Genomic DNA, 15132 nt, shown 5'->3' on the forward strand with positions numbered 1-15132 from the left:
CATTTCTTCACCTTTCTTTAACCTTTCATGATGGCATTGTCAAGAGCCGCAGGCTTGTGCTCTTCAGGCTTTCACTAACACACATCTCACCAATTTTTGTGTTACCTGTATTGATTTCATGACATGGCAGTTGACTTCCTCCATTGTGAGTAATCTAAGAGAGTCCAAGATGGAAACTGCAATGTCTTTTATGGCCTTGGAGTCAGATGCCTCACATTGGACACATTCTACTGGACATGTAGGGTAATCATGATTTAATGTGAGTGGGTTCAGTCGTAGGATGCTCAATGCCCGATTGTTAAAGGCATGTTAGAGGTTGTCCATCAGAAAGATTCTTTACCTCAAAATATGAAACTCCACAGTGTGTGTATTTTTCCTGCCATTTACTACATATTTACCATGGATCAAGAATTGTAGTAAGTGCTTTAAATGTATTGCTATGTCTAATCATCATAGAAAGCACTGAGATAAATGTTATCTTACAGATAAGAAAACTAAGGCACACAGATATTAAATAATTTCCTCTAGGTCATACATTTAATAATGGCAAAATTAGAATTCAGTCCCAATTGTATCTAGTTTAAAATCCTGAGATTTTTAACTTAGATTTGATACTGCTTTTCTCTCCAGCCACAACCTCCTTTAATTTTAACTTCTTCCCAGTATACTGTCTTTAATCCTAGAAATTCTAGGCCCTTCCTTCTCTCCCAATCTATCAGACTCTCCTGGAATCATTTCATTTCTTGCTCAGCTTTTATCCAATGATTGATTATCTCAGGTATTTCTCAACATAGCTCCCTCCCTTTGTAACCTTGTCCTCCTACCACACTTACCATAGTGGTTCAATATGACAGTCAAATTCTTGGTTCTATATTCTGGTTACTGATCTCAGCTGAGGAAAGCCTCCTAACACTAGATTTATGCCACTATAAATTTGTTGCCTCCAGCTTTAGCTGGGTCTTCGGGACTGAATAACAATTCTTTCTCTTGTCCTTGGCCTGATCTTTTTCCTCATCCTTCAGATTACCATTCCGAAGTTTCACCTCCCTCCTTAAACCTCCAATCTCTGCAAGTGAAGTGATCTTCCAAATCAACCATGTACATGTATCAAGAAGTTTATCTGCACCCTCCTTCTTTGCTCTAGTCTCTAAAAATGATGTACATATTACTGTAAAAGATAGCATTTCTGCTTGTCTCTTTAATCTTCTCCCTGCTCATCTACTGTGGGTCACTGTTTCATCAATTATGTTCTCTGTCTTTTATCTATCCTTCTCTCCACCTTTTACTCTGTTTTCTCCTTTCAGTCCTGAGCCTCCTGTGACTTTAAAACTCTATCTAAAACAGGTCGACCTGTTCTCAGTCATCCATTGGCTTTAATTGTGTGCTCTGAAAACCATTTTATCTTTGTGGTGATTTTTATCTTTATTTGTGCTTATCTTTATTTGTGTTTTTAATTATAAAGTGAAACCAACGGTTTAGATAATGTGGAAAAGAGTGAAAAATTTACACAATCTGAAAGGCCTGCCTTCCTCCTGCCCTGTCTCATCTTCCAGAGAAACTGCCTTTTGTAATTTAGTGTTTCTCCTAGCCATGTTACGTGTCATCATTCTACTTCTTATACGTTCTGTGCCTTCTAAGCCCCATGGTACTTGGTTTCTGATCCTCATGTAAATTTCTCTGACACTGTTCCTGCAGAGATCATCACTGCTCTCAAAATAAAGAATCCAATGGACACATTTTTGCCCTTATCATTCAGATTTGTTTGCTTTATTTCGTGCAGTTCAGTTTTTCTCTGTCTCCTCCTTTCTCACAATTCAAAAGTCTCTTATGGATTTCTTTCCACATTAGACATTTATTTCTCCTGTGTCTTTTTTATAGACCATTTATTTATTTATTTATTTATTTATTTATTTATGGGGGAGAGAGAACACATGCAAGTGGTGGGGGGCAGGGCAGAGGGAGAAAAGAGAGAGAATCCCAAGCTGACTCTGGGCTGAGGGCAGAGCTTAGCTTAGAGCTCGGTCTCATGACCTGAGTCAAAATCAAAGTCAGACACTTAACAACTGAGCCATCAAGGCATCCCCATAGACTCATCTTTTTTGAACTCCCCTCACACACTGGGGCTCCCTAGGGCTTCACTTTTGCCTCCTCATTGTTCTCACTCTGCCTACCTCCAGAATTCATATCTACTGTTACAGTATTAGCTACCATTATATGCTGATGACCCCTATATCTCTCTCCTGAGATGTGTGTGTGGAAATGTCTGAAACAGGAACATCAAACTCAGTATGCTCAACATAAACTCATGGGAATGCCTCCCTATTTGCTGCTACATCTATACCCCTATATTTCCTAATGACACCACAAGCCTACTTGGTCCCTTATACCTTGTCCATGATTTTTTCTTTCCTCTGTCCCCTACCCTTAGGTAGTTATTAAAGATAGCAGATTTGTGTCCTTAAATATTTTTGTAATCACTCACCTCTTCTCTAATTCCTTACCAGTGACTTAATTTAGGTCATTATTGTCTCTCATCTGAACTTAAAAAAAAAAAATTCTCTGAACTATTGTATCTGCCTGTAAACATTCTCTCACCATCCCCCTGCCATACTGTACTATGCATCCCTGTTTCCCCCACAAACAAAGATTCTATCATTTTCTTTGTACACAGAATGATCCTCTTAAAATAATAATTATAAAACCATGCAGAGCTTCCCTTGCTGCCAGCAAATTAGAATTTGTTTTCTTAGTATGTATGGTATACTTAGCATGCATGGTGATTTTTCTGTCCTCACCTTCTATTCCTCCTTTTTATCCCATCAATTATACCCCTACTAAATTACCCTGATCCACCCAATGGCTTGTCAATTCCTGCATGAGTTTGACAGTTTTACTCCTTTTTGCCATTGTTTAGTTGTTTCCTTCCTAGAAGGCTGTAGTATCCTCAGCTTGTAATCCTATCCCTGTAACACCCTCAACTCCTTAGCTAACTGCTCATCTTTAAGAATCAACTCAAGGGTCACATTTTCTAGAAAATATTTCCTTTATCCCTTATCAGTGTTAGATACCTTTGTGTGTACTAGTACGGTGCATTCTGTCACTTCAAACAAGCACACCCTCCTTTTAATGGCCTCAACCTGTGCCTAGTAGAGAGTAGATACATCAATTAATGTGTCTGTTTTAGTGAATGAGTTCACATTACAAAGACAGCTCAACTGCCAATCAAAGAGTGATTTGTCTTTTGTAGGATGTACAACAATACACTGTAGTTCATTTCTTTGTCTTAGCCTTATCTAAGAGAATCAAGCTTTTAGATCTTTAGAGCTAGATAGACTGGGGTTGATATCACTGCCGGCTTTATTAGGTTTATGAGATTCTTCCAGTATTTTTCTTTTCTTTTCTTTTTTTTTTTGTCTATTTGCCTTTGATCCCTGTTCATCTTTAAACCTCCAGTTGTCCTGAATTTTGGGGGTATCATGCTTGTTCTTAAGCCTCTTGATTTGTGCTCCTGCAGTAGTCACGAGATATGGTAGACTATTTAAATTAATTCAGATTTAAAAGTTCTTTAGACACCCCATCCATATTTCAGGTACGCAGCACCACATGGCAACTTCCCTATTGGACAGGGCAGATTATGGAGCTTTTCATCATCCCAGACAGTTCCACTGGACAGCACAGCTCTATATGCAACCACAACATCCAAGCAAATGAAACAAAACAACACTCACACTTTTATTTCCACCAAAAGCTCCTTCCCTAGATTTCAACTGTCCTGAGCACACCTTCCCAAATTCTTTCTTGACATGTGGAGTTTTCCAGACTTATATTCACCAGATGATTCTCTCTTAGTGCAAATATGGGCTTCGTGTGATGCTGTAAGACAGCTTTAGGTTTTTTAATCTTCCCAGCAGCTCACTGAATCTTGGTGTCTAGCTCCTGAAGTTCTCTTTTGTTGCTTGAGCAGATTTTCAGACACATTTTGTTCACACATTGTGTCTGTCTTAGAGTTTGGACTGAGGGACACTGTAATTTCCAGCTTATTTTTTGAAGCAGAGATAACATCCATTCTTGATCCCAGTAAACATTCCACCTTCCCCTGGTCCAGTTTATCAGATCAGCTCTCTTCCGCAGATTCTCTTTGACAATTCATCATTCAGGTGCTTCTCCAGGGAGTGATTTTCCTGAGTACCATCACCACATTTTTATACTATCAAAATTACATTTCAGAGGGAAGAAAGTAATTGACATAATATCTATCAAGGGAGAATCAGAGTCCTTTTCCCATAGCTGCTATACTCTGCTTGCTTTTAGAGCATTTTAGCCCATATGTGCCATTTTATAAAGAAGAGATTATTTGTTTTGTTTTTATTTGTTGTTGTCTCTACCACTGATGTGGTAATCAACATCAGGAATAGTCCCAATTCTATATGGATGCATTTGTGTTATTTATTAACATGCATTAAGTTAATCAACTGCTATGTACCCAAATAGGCTGCATGGAAGTCACAATGGCAAATGCAACATGTACACTCTTCTTCAAGAGCTCACCATCAGTTTGTCTTCATGGTGATGACTTAGGGTAGACTTTCTTGGGAAAGCATCCATTTAACAACATATGGAAGAAGTCCTACTTGCCTTCTGTAGGGGAATACCAACGCTTTTTCCAACCTCTTTGTAGTATATCAGGGCCTGGGTTCTTCTTTGCTTGTGTTCTGACAACTGCCCACACTCATCAACAAACAAAGCTGGTCTTATGCATTCTGACAAACCCCTGACTGTTACTCAGGAGACATTTGAATGCAAACCTTATGGACTAATGGAAGCATTAAGAACAAACCTGGTTCCTTTCTCCCGCTGGACCCCCATTGGTTGATTCCATTCTCCAGTGGGAAAATATGATTAATTGTAGCTAGTAAAACTTAGAAAAATAAAGGAGATAACACATCTGGAAGGGAGACTTAGAATAAAGAAGAATAACAATTAAAATCTTTTTGGCACTCGGATCCTGACTCAGGCTTAGCCTTGATTAGGTCATAAAACCTTTGTCAGACCTTAGGGTGGGGTAGGGAGGGTGCATGACCATGTGTATGTATGTGTGTGCCTAATCTGTGAAATGGAAATGTTCCTTTTTGGCTTATCACAGTCCAATGAGATACTGCAGTAGAATGCACTGTTGCCATTTTTAGATTTGTCAAATGTCAAGACATGAAGAATTGGCCAAGAGGTGCCTGGGTATGCACATAGTGTGGTTGCCTTCACCTGAGTTATATAATGATGTTATACAAAACTCATTAGGTACAGTGTGAAGTGACATGGAGTTCAAGAGTGCAGAAAGCATCCCCGTCTTTATTTGTGTTTTCCCCAAGCTGGCTTATGTCTCTTTTACCAGGCATTTGATGAGAGTGACCACCCTCAATTCCCTCATCAGCAGTTACTTCTTGTTGAACCTGTTCACTTTTCTTCTGGTTCTCTTTCATCTCCTCCTTGCCCTCCTCCTCCACCTCCTGTACCTTCTTCCATTTTTGGTATGTCACTGGGCACAGCATTGTGATAATGAAAGAGTAGAGGCTTGGTGGCTGGCAAAATGGAAATGGAATCCATACTGTGCTATATAACGTGTTATATATTTGAGGGGAATTTATGAAATCCAGAGCCTGCTTCCTCAGCCCTAAAAGGCACTCGTGTCTCTCTGTCGGGGTTATTATGAGGATTCAATGAGTCAATGTGGGCCAAATGCATGGCACGTAGGTAGTATTTCATTTTAATTAATTCAGCAAATATGTGTTGGCATCTGCTCAATGCCTCATACAGTTCTAGGCACTGGGGTTACAGCAGGAACAAGTCATGCCCTGTCACTGCAGAGGTTATGCAGGAATGGGTAGAGAACTCAAAAAACACACAAATAAATCTTATATCGTCAGCTGATGAAGAATGCTAGCAAGAAACATCATTAGGAGTTCTAGGTACTATTATTGCTGTTGTTGCTGTTTTAGGTTACCTACGGATTGGTCCCTTTCTCTTCTTCCCAGGTCAGCCTTCTGTTTTTCCTTGCAGCTCTGCTCCCCTATATCATGCCTTCACATTGATTCTAGGGCATGGGTTCCCCAGTGAGTTGACATTACTCCGCTTGAAAGAGAGATTAAGTATAGGGAAGGAATGATTTATGAGACTTCTGTCACCTAGGCAGGACATTCTCAGCATATTCTCAAATAATTCACAACTCCCTTTCTGTCTAGGGCTCAGGGAACCTGGTTGGGGAGCTGGAAATGCAGGGGGTGCCCGGACAGATTAGCTGCTATAGCATGGGCTTTCTGAGGGAGCCCAGAGGTTAAGGGCGAGTCATATGCTTTAGTTGTTCACCAATGTTCACTGTAAATCAAACTTTGATGCTGTTCTTGGAGATCCCGAGTGAGCCATGTGGCAAACATGTTTCTTCCTCCTTCGTAGGCCAGACAAGGGCTGGGGACCTGCTGCATGCAGATGAAGGCTGCCTCAGGGTTCTCTCTCAGCGTCAGCAGATTCTGCACCTGCTCTCAGCCTCAGCCCTCCTGGATGCCTATCTTTCTTTTTAAGGGGTGAAATTTTGAAAAATAGGGAACTAATCCTCCTCAGGAACTGTTTAAAGGGCTATAAATGATATTTCATTCCATGAAGTATTTTCCAGATTAGGGGTTCTAGAGCAGAAGTTTCACCTCCTGGGAGAGTTAAAAAACCTCAATGTCTAAAACGCATCTAGGGTTGATTAAATCATAACTCCCAGAAGTATTTTTTCTTTTTTTTTTAAAGACTTTATTTATTTATTTGACGGAGAGAGATCACAAGTAGGCAGAGAGGCAGGCAGAGAGAGAGAGAGAGAGAGAGAGAGAGAGAAGCAGGCTCCCTGCTGAGCAGAGAGCCAGATGCGGGACTCGATCCCAGGACCCTGAGATCATGACCTGAGCTGAAGGCAGCGGCTCAGCCCACTGAGCCACCCACGTGCCCCAGAAGTATTTTTTTTTTAAAGATTCCCATTTGATTCCAGGGTGCAGATGAGGTTGAGAAGTCACTTTTGTAGACTCTAGGGCTTTGGGTCAGCCATGGGAGCAGCTGGGACTCCTTTCCATGCAGTGCATTCTAAAAACCTTATAGGGATGACCTCTCTTGAGGAGAGAAGTTTGGCACATAGGATGACACAATACCTATTTGTTGCAGAAATGAACAGATAAACCAAGGAGATCACAAGTTTCCAGGAGAAAAGGAACAGGAACCTCCCTTACAACAAAGCTCTAATTGCGGGAGAGGGGTTGACTTTGATGCTGGTGAATAGCGGGCTCCAGACTCAGAACGCGTGGGTCTGCAATCCACTAACCGAGCTACGTGGCCTTGGGAGAGCAACTGCATCTTGAAAGGATGAGGAAATGAGTTGGCCGATGGGTATATACAGTGATCATGACTGTCTGACATAAGGAAGTCCCCGATAAACGTTAGCGAGCAGTGTAGTGTTAAGTGCTGATGAATGTGCAGGGGGCGGAGGTATTTCAGGAGCACAGGGGGTATAGGGCTAGCTCGGCAAGGCGTCGGGAAGGCCCATCCATGTATAAGGGACATGAAACTTGGGTTTGATGTAGGATTCTTTTATACTGAAAAATGACAGAGGATGGGTGATGGGGATGGAAGGTATTTCAGGCATGTGGGCCATGGCCTGGAAGTTTGTTGAATGAGCTGTCACTTAAAGTAACAGAAGCAGGCAAAGCAGACTGGTCATTTTCTATCACAAAAGATTCTTGTGCCCGAGTCTCTACTTCTGCTTACGCAGACCTGCTCGCATGCCATGGCAGTTGCTTTTCCTAACTCACCTGCCAGCCCAGACATGTACTTAGCCATCCAGCTACCTCCTGAGCTCTACAAGGAATCAGTTCAGTATTTCTTTCTGTAACTGGAAAGACTCTCACAGGCTGCAAACTTAGGCTAAGGCTGCAAAAATGTAACTTCGTGATAATTACTATTTTTTTTTAAGATTTTATTTATTTATTTGACAGAGATCACAAGCAGGCAGAGAGGCAGGCAGAGAGAGAGGGAGAGGAGGAAGCAGGCTCTCTGCTGAGCAGAGAGCCCGATGCGGGGCTCGATCCCAAGACCCTGAGATCATGACCTGAGCAGAAGGCAGAGGCTTAACCCACTGAGCCACCAGGTGCCCCCCGTGATAATTATTATTTTAATAATTAAACTTAATGTCTCCATTTTGCCCCATTTTGCCCTGGGCCGGACCGTGGTCTCTTCAGAATCAAGTCGGTCAGGTCAGGATTTTCACCTCACACTTCCAGGTGACTTTTAAATTTTGGGGTGCTGACTCAGTATGCTCTGGTGGGGAGGATTGGGTTGGGAGCAGTTCCTGGAATTATCCCCAGAATGTCCCTGTGCCAGTGAGGTCTTCAGTCATGGATCCCACAGGCCCTTCCTCAGCTACTTACAGACCAGAATGATTGAGCTGTTCTGGGAAGTTCTGTGTGATTCTGTCAGGTCCCATCTGCCTAAACATCCCTCATGCCCGCAGCACTCTACATCCTGTGACCTGGGATGCAACCGCTCCATTCTTGCCTGGTCCCCACCCTCCACTCTGAGGCCACCGGAACTCTTATTTCTGTGGGGCTGGAGGCAAGGGCTGAGGAGCAGTCCTCAGTCCACAAGTAGTCCTGCAGTTTTCATAAGCACCGCATCCACAGGAACTCGAAGGCCACAAATTAACTATGTTACTTCTTTCAGCATTTCTGCTCAGAACCATACCTGGAGGACAGGGAATCTAGAAGGCTTTTGTTGCCTTAAGAGCATTGGTGAGGGAGAGCAAGGAGGGAAAAGGGAAGACACAATAGCCAGATTTACTAGGGAGGGAAATAATGGTAAATATTCCAAAAGCCATCTGCTGCACTTTTCAAAATAAAAACATCATGACAATTATTGAATGTGAACAACAATGCCAGTCTGTGATAAATGCTTTTGCAATCAGTTCTTCTCTCATTTACACTCACCATAAAAGGCAGGCATATTACTGAGGGGTATAGGAGTGATTACTTTGCCTTGTAGTAGACAGTAGTAAGTGGCAGAGCCTGGATCCCACCCCAAATCTGTTTGGCTAAAAGTCTTGAAGGCTAGAATGCCTCACATCACCTACAGTGCGACGTTTTGCAAGAAACCAGATGAAAGCTCTCAAAATATTGCTGAGAAGTTGGCATTAATACATATTTTTGATAAATAAATGCATATTTTAAATGTGGTAGGGTCATTCTCTACATAAAAGCATCCCATGGTAAGTTCCTTTGAGGTGTAAATAACCATTTCTTAATTACCTGGCTCTTTGTTCTGTTGTTGGCTCAATCTTGTAGATCAGATTATCTTTAGACAAGATGCATTTTCGGGTGCTCTTCTTAGTCTAGAATGTTCCATCCTCTGTAATCTAGTAGCGGCAGCTCCAGAACAGTATCCCTACAGGCAGATTGATGTGATCCAACCAGCTTCCATTGCTATGGTTCTCTTGAGGCATTTTCATTTAATTATAGGGTATCAAGAGTATGCTTGTGAAATTGGCTTGAATATAGCAAATAAAGCAATATGACATTTTAGTAACTTCAGGGTGATAGTGCTGAAGCTCTTGGCCTTTAGAGGCAGGACGAGGCCATGGAGGTCAGCCCTAGGATTTGCCTCTTCCTCCTGCTCTTTTTTCAGCCTCCTGGCGGCCTGACAGCCACCTGTGGGTCTCCCTCTTCCTGCTACTGACTCTGGATGCAGAGGCAGGTGGCAAGATATATAGTGGCCATAAATGGCAAGTATATTAATTGAATATGATGTTATAATAAACTATGAGTTCTTCACTAGGAACTCTGTATTTCTCCAGGAGTCTGGACTTACCAAGAACAGGCCATGTTTGTCTTTTACCAGCTTTGCTGTCATTTCTATGGTATTTCTTTCATTTCAGACACACAAGAGCATGCTAGGTGATTGGAATCATTTCCTGAAACGCTCATGTTTTTATCTGGCAGGATTTTTTTTTTTTTTTAATGTGAGAAGAAAAAAATAAAAAAGAAGAAATCACAACCATTTTAGATTAGCATACTTTTTCAAGATTCAGGAAGTTTTTTTCATCACAATGTCCCCCTCTGAAAAACAACTTTATAAAATGGATGTGATATGAGTTTCGATACTTGTTAGAAAGAAAGATGAAAGAGAAAATACATTTTCTTTGCTGCTGCACATAAATGTCTCCCAACTTAAAAAAAAATCCCCATATAGCTTCAAACAGGTACCGTTTTCTAGTCCCTGATCTCTCTTTCCTTCCCTTCACCTCCAAACGTCTTGAAAGCTGGGCTATTTTTGTAGCCTCCACTTCCTATTTTATTTCCCATTCAGGCTCCATTTACTGCCACCTAGACCACCCCCTTCCAACAGCTAGGCACAAACCAAACAGGCTTGCTGGGGACTCTTCCCCGCCATCTCAGAGGTGCTCCTCCCTGTTCCGTTCCCCATATTTCTACTGGGCAGCTATCCACCTTCCTACCACCATAGAACTCCTTCCAAAATGCAAGTTGGATGATAATACTTCTGAACTTTTCAAAATGCAAGTTGGATTATAATATAATTCTTTCTGGAGTAGCTGGCCCCCAGACATGCATCCACAGCTCTTTATCCGGCATTCCAGGCCCACACCCCATTTCTCCAAGGGCCCCCTGAGCAGTAGTAATTCCCGTAGGAGGCTGGTCTCTTGCACCCTTTCAAGGCTTTGCCCTGCCTACTGATTCTGCATGTGGTTCCTTTGCTCCCTTTGTTTACTGGTGCACTTAAACCACTTGAACCATCACCTGGTCTAAAAAGTTTCTCAATGGCACTCACTACTCATGTCACGCGTGACTCAAACAAGCATCTATTGGAACGTGCGTCACCTTGCACTCAAGTGTCCTGCCAGATACGCACACACATTCCGGTCGGCTGTGGCTTCCTTGAGAGTTGAGACAGTATCCTTTTGTCATTTCTTTGTCTCCAAGCCCAAACAAAGTCTCTGACTTATAATGTTGAATGCATGAATGGATGAATGAATGAATAAATGAATGAAATCAAACCACATTTTAGATCTTAAAGTGTTAATCTGTATGGGATAATGTCAAAGAGAAGAAATCTGTATTATATGTGAGGGATTTGGAATTTAAATTTAATTGTAAATGATTGCTGATTGAATTATATATAAAGATAATTTTAATTGATTTGCCCAGAACTAAGCTATAATTTTGCCTTATGTTTAAAAACTGTACATGAAGCTATTAGGAAAAAAATACCAGACCTATATTGAATTGTAGTTATGAGATAGTCCACATGCACAAGGTAATGATATTACCGTGTGACATTTTATGAAGAATTTTACAAATAAGCCACCTCTGCCTATGCTATGTCTCCAGCTAATTTTCTTGCTAGTTATCTCAATAATTGGATCCTAGGTCAGTCTTTAGCCATGTAAGAAGCGTTGACAATAAAATGGACATTTGGAAATTGTATCTCCATAACTCCATCCAGAATAAATTCCCGGGTAAATAGTGAGCCAATTAGGGAAATATATGTGTGCTGATGAGGTTTTGAAAGCCACACCAGTGAGCTAGTGGGGACTTTTAAATGCCTAGATTCGTCAGTATTTGAATTGACAGCTCTTTCTGGCAAATCCAATTTTTAACTGCAAGTAGCTTCTTTTAGAGATTTTAAAAAGAATGTTTGGAGAAATCCATTCAGCATTTAAAATGGTGATCATTTATCTTTTCCTGGAATTAAATAAAAACAGCAAAACAAAGGCAGCCAGAAGAAGCCTTGCTAGAGCTTTTAGGAAGACGATCTGCAGTGTCCTTTGGAGAATGGGCTGTGGCCAGGGCCTGGCTGACAGGCTGGGTCCCAGGATACACTTCAGGATGAGGAATTTTGACTATGAATCTTGGTTCAGGGTTTGATCTTTGTCCCTATTGGGCTAAAACTTGATTTTGACAATATGCCCAGAGTGAATCAGTCTCTCTCATGTGGTCTAAATTTACAGTTTATTAATTCATGGATATTTCTTTTTTCAGTGTGAGGACTTGACTCTATAGGCACCTTTAACATAGAGTAAGTTTTGTCCCCTGATGACATCTTTCTGTCCTATGACTGGTCCTTGGAGGATGCCCACATGATTCTAATCAGTTCCAACCAGTTTGCCCCATCAGACATCTGTTTCAGCCTGGCCTAAGCCTTCCTAGAACTGCATGTGTGAAAAAGGACTGTTCCAGGCCAAAACTTGCCCTGGGAGATGGACTCATTAGTAGAGTGGCTGGTAGAAGTCCATCCCTGCCTATTCTGCCTCACGTAGTAAACTTTGATGAGCATCTCCTTGGAGCTTTTGTTAGGAAAAGATACCCATTTTTCTGGCTTTTTATTTCAATATAAAAGGATTTCTGAGAGAGCACAACTTCTTGCCTCTCTCCTATCTCCTCTTTACTTCTCCCCATGGAAGAAGGTGCTATTCTTCTCATAGGCAAACTTGTCAGAAGGAATCTTTCTGTGGGAAAAATCAACCATTCCCTCTACTTTGCAACAACCTGGCTACAGTGAATGGGTATTGAGGGCTGCTCTCTTTTACACTACAAGAGTCTCCACAGTGGATACATATTGTATATATAATACAGATATTACAGACACCCCCCCCCCAATACACTGCTCTTGTAGCTGCAAACTACCTCCTTTGACATCAGGAAGACAATTGACACCTTGTCCCTTGCCCCTCTGTCAATCTCTCCGTTAACTCCAAATTCAGAATTGGAAGATGATCCTGACACCTTTCTCTCGACACTGACCAGAAACAAACAAACAAAGCATTTACCACATAGGATATACCCTCACTGCACACAGACTATGGCCTATTTCTCTTTCTGGTCAAAAAACGTAGGAGAAAATGCATGATGGAGCATCCACCGAAGCCCCCAGGACAACAGGCACACTCCAGCAAGCTGGTGCCTATGTCCTTTACACTCTACCTGGCTAATTTGGGGTCCCGTGCTTACGGGGAAGCCCTCCCTACTATAGCACACATCCCTGCACTCTGCTCTCAGAGATGAGAGGGCTCATGGTGCTCTCTGTGGCCTCACCATCTTGGTTCCAGGCAGAGCCTCTCCTTCCAGTCAGACGGTGTCAGAATGGATCAGGTTAGGGCAAGCTGGAGGAGGAAAATGGAGTTTAGTCTCATAAACACAGAAGTATATGACCACTACAGACTTCCGCATGTAGCGAGGTCATGGCTGTCATGCAGAGGGGTGACCCCCAGGCATGATCTGACCCCTCATCCACTTGTGGCTCACCAAACGTCACGGCTCAAAACCACAGCCACATCCACACATGGAAGCTGTCGCCCAGTGCCTCCTGCTGAAGGTGCGCAGGGATGAAGGAGAAACAAGCCAGCCTGGCAAACTCATCCAGTCTTTGAGGGTAAATCATCAAGGGAAGGATTCCGTTTTCACCAATGTCTAGACGAAATGGGATTTTTCTCAGGAATATACCAAATAACAGAGCATGTACATTTATAAACACACCTATAAGGTTTCAAAATGTATCACATACTGTGGTTTATTCTATCCTTCTCAATACTAATGTTTGCACGTAATTTAGTACTCATAATCTTCCATTCTCTTTTTTTGAAAGAACTCTCCCCAATTTAAAACATTTCAGATATCACAAAACATAATTCACAAACTTGTGTGCTCCACTCCTTGAGGTAAAGGAGAATCTACTGAAATATCAGAGAGATTCAGCAGCAAGCCACGTCCAGGGACAGGAGAGGAAGGAGGGAAAAAGAGTATGTCACCAAATGAGACTGAAGATGCTAAGCGCTTAAAATCTGTAGACTTGAAATGATCTTTGTGTCTCATTTCTTTGTCTCACCAGTTAGGCTGGGAAGATGAGATTTGCTATCACTCCACCTTGTGGAAAGTTTGAAAAGGGAGATTTTCTCTCTGCAATTCAGAATGCGAGAGACCATATGATGAGGTATCATCGGTGATCACAGGACCAACCATCTGTTCTTCGTAAACTTGACCCCTTAAAAATTCTCAGCCAACACCCCTCCTAGCTCCTCACACATCACAGCTCCTGGACTTTGGATTTTATTACCTTTTGAAAGTTCCAAACTTTAAAAATTTAAACTTCTTTCCCTCACACGGACGGAAGCAAACACGGGATGTGAAGAATCCATTTTGTGGAGCTACATCTTTTAAACAGCTACATTTTTGGAGTCCTCTTCATTTCCATTTGTTTCTGAGTTTGCTCATTTGTTTTGGATGAGGGAGGATTTATATAAGTTTAACTTGTTTCTTTATTTACAATATAATATATGTTAATTTTAGATAATTCGGAAAATATGGAAAGTATGAAGAAAAAAAAATGTCCAAAATTCCCCCACCCAGAGATAAACAGCTGTTAAAAATTTCAGTATATATCCTACCAGTCTCATTTTAGGCATGTTTATTTCTTTTGTATAGTGTCACTGATAGTTGTGTACTATTTTATATCCTGCTTTTTTTTTACTCAATTCTGTGAACATTCGATAGGTCTTGAAATACATATCTATCTCTCTCTCATTCCATATATATATATATATATATATATATATATATATATATACATATAATTTATTTATTTATTTAAGAGAAGGAGAGAGGGAGAGAGCAAGTGCAGAAGGACCACAGGAGAGGGAAAGAATCCTAACCAGGCTCCACACCCAGTGCAGGACCCCACTTGGGGCTTGATCTCACAACCCTGAGATCATGACCTGAGCCAAAATCAAGAATAGGATGCTGAACTGAACAAGCCACCTTGGTACCCCATTGTGTAATTTCTTTAGTCAGTACCTGTTGTTAAAGAAGGGATTCTTTCTTTTTTTTTTTTTTCACCATGAGAAATTATATTCTGATATTATACTTGAATATAAATCTATAGTCTCAACACCAATTATTTCCTTGTAATAGATTCTAAAATGTTAGACCTTTGGATCAAAAGCATCCAATAAGGTTTACAATATGTCCATCTCCCATGAATGCTCAATTCCACAGGACCCTTCTCAATATTGTGTATTATTATTTTTTATTTGATTTTAAAAGTTTT

The 15132-nt window shown here is 41.3% G+C and overlaps 1 protein-coding gene across 6 annotated transcripts in view; it reads left to right on the forward strand.

The window, feature by feature from the left end:
• OPCML (opioid binding protein/cell adhesion molecule like) overlaps window positions 1-15132 on the forward strand; it is a 1096764-nt gene that overhangs the window by 791653 nt on the left and 289979 nt on the right. The window lies entirely within an intron of this gene.

This window comes from Mustela putorius, unplaced genomic scaffold (genome assembly GCF_011764305.1).
Source record: "Mustela putorius furo isolate JIRA1106 unplaced genomic scaffold, ASM1176430v1.1 tig00000460_pilon_pilon_pilon, whole genome shotgun sequence".
NCBI classification, from domain to species: domain Eukaryota; kingdom Metazoa; phylum Chordata; class Mammalia; order Carnivora; family Mustelidae; genus Mustela; species Mustela putorius.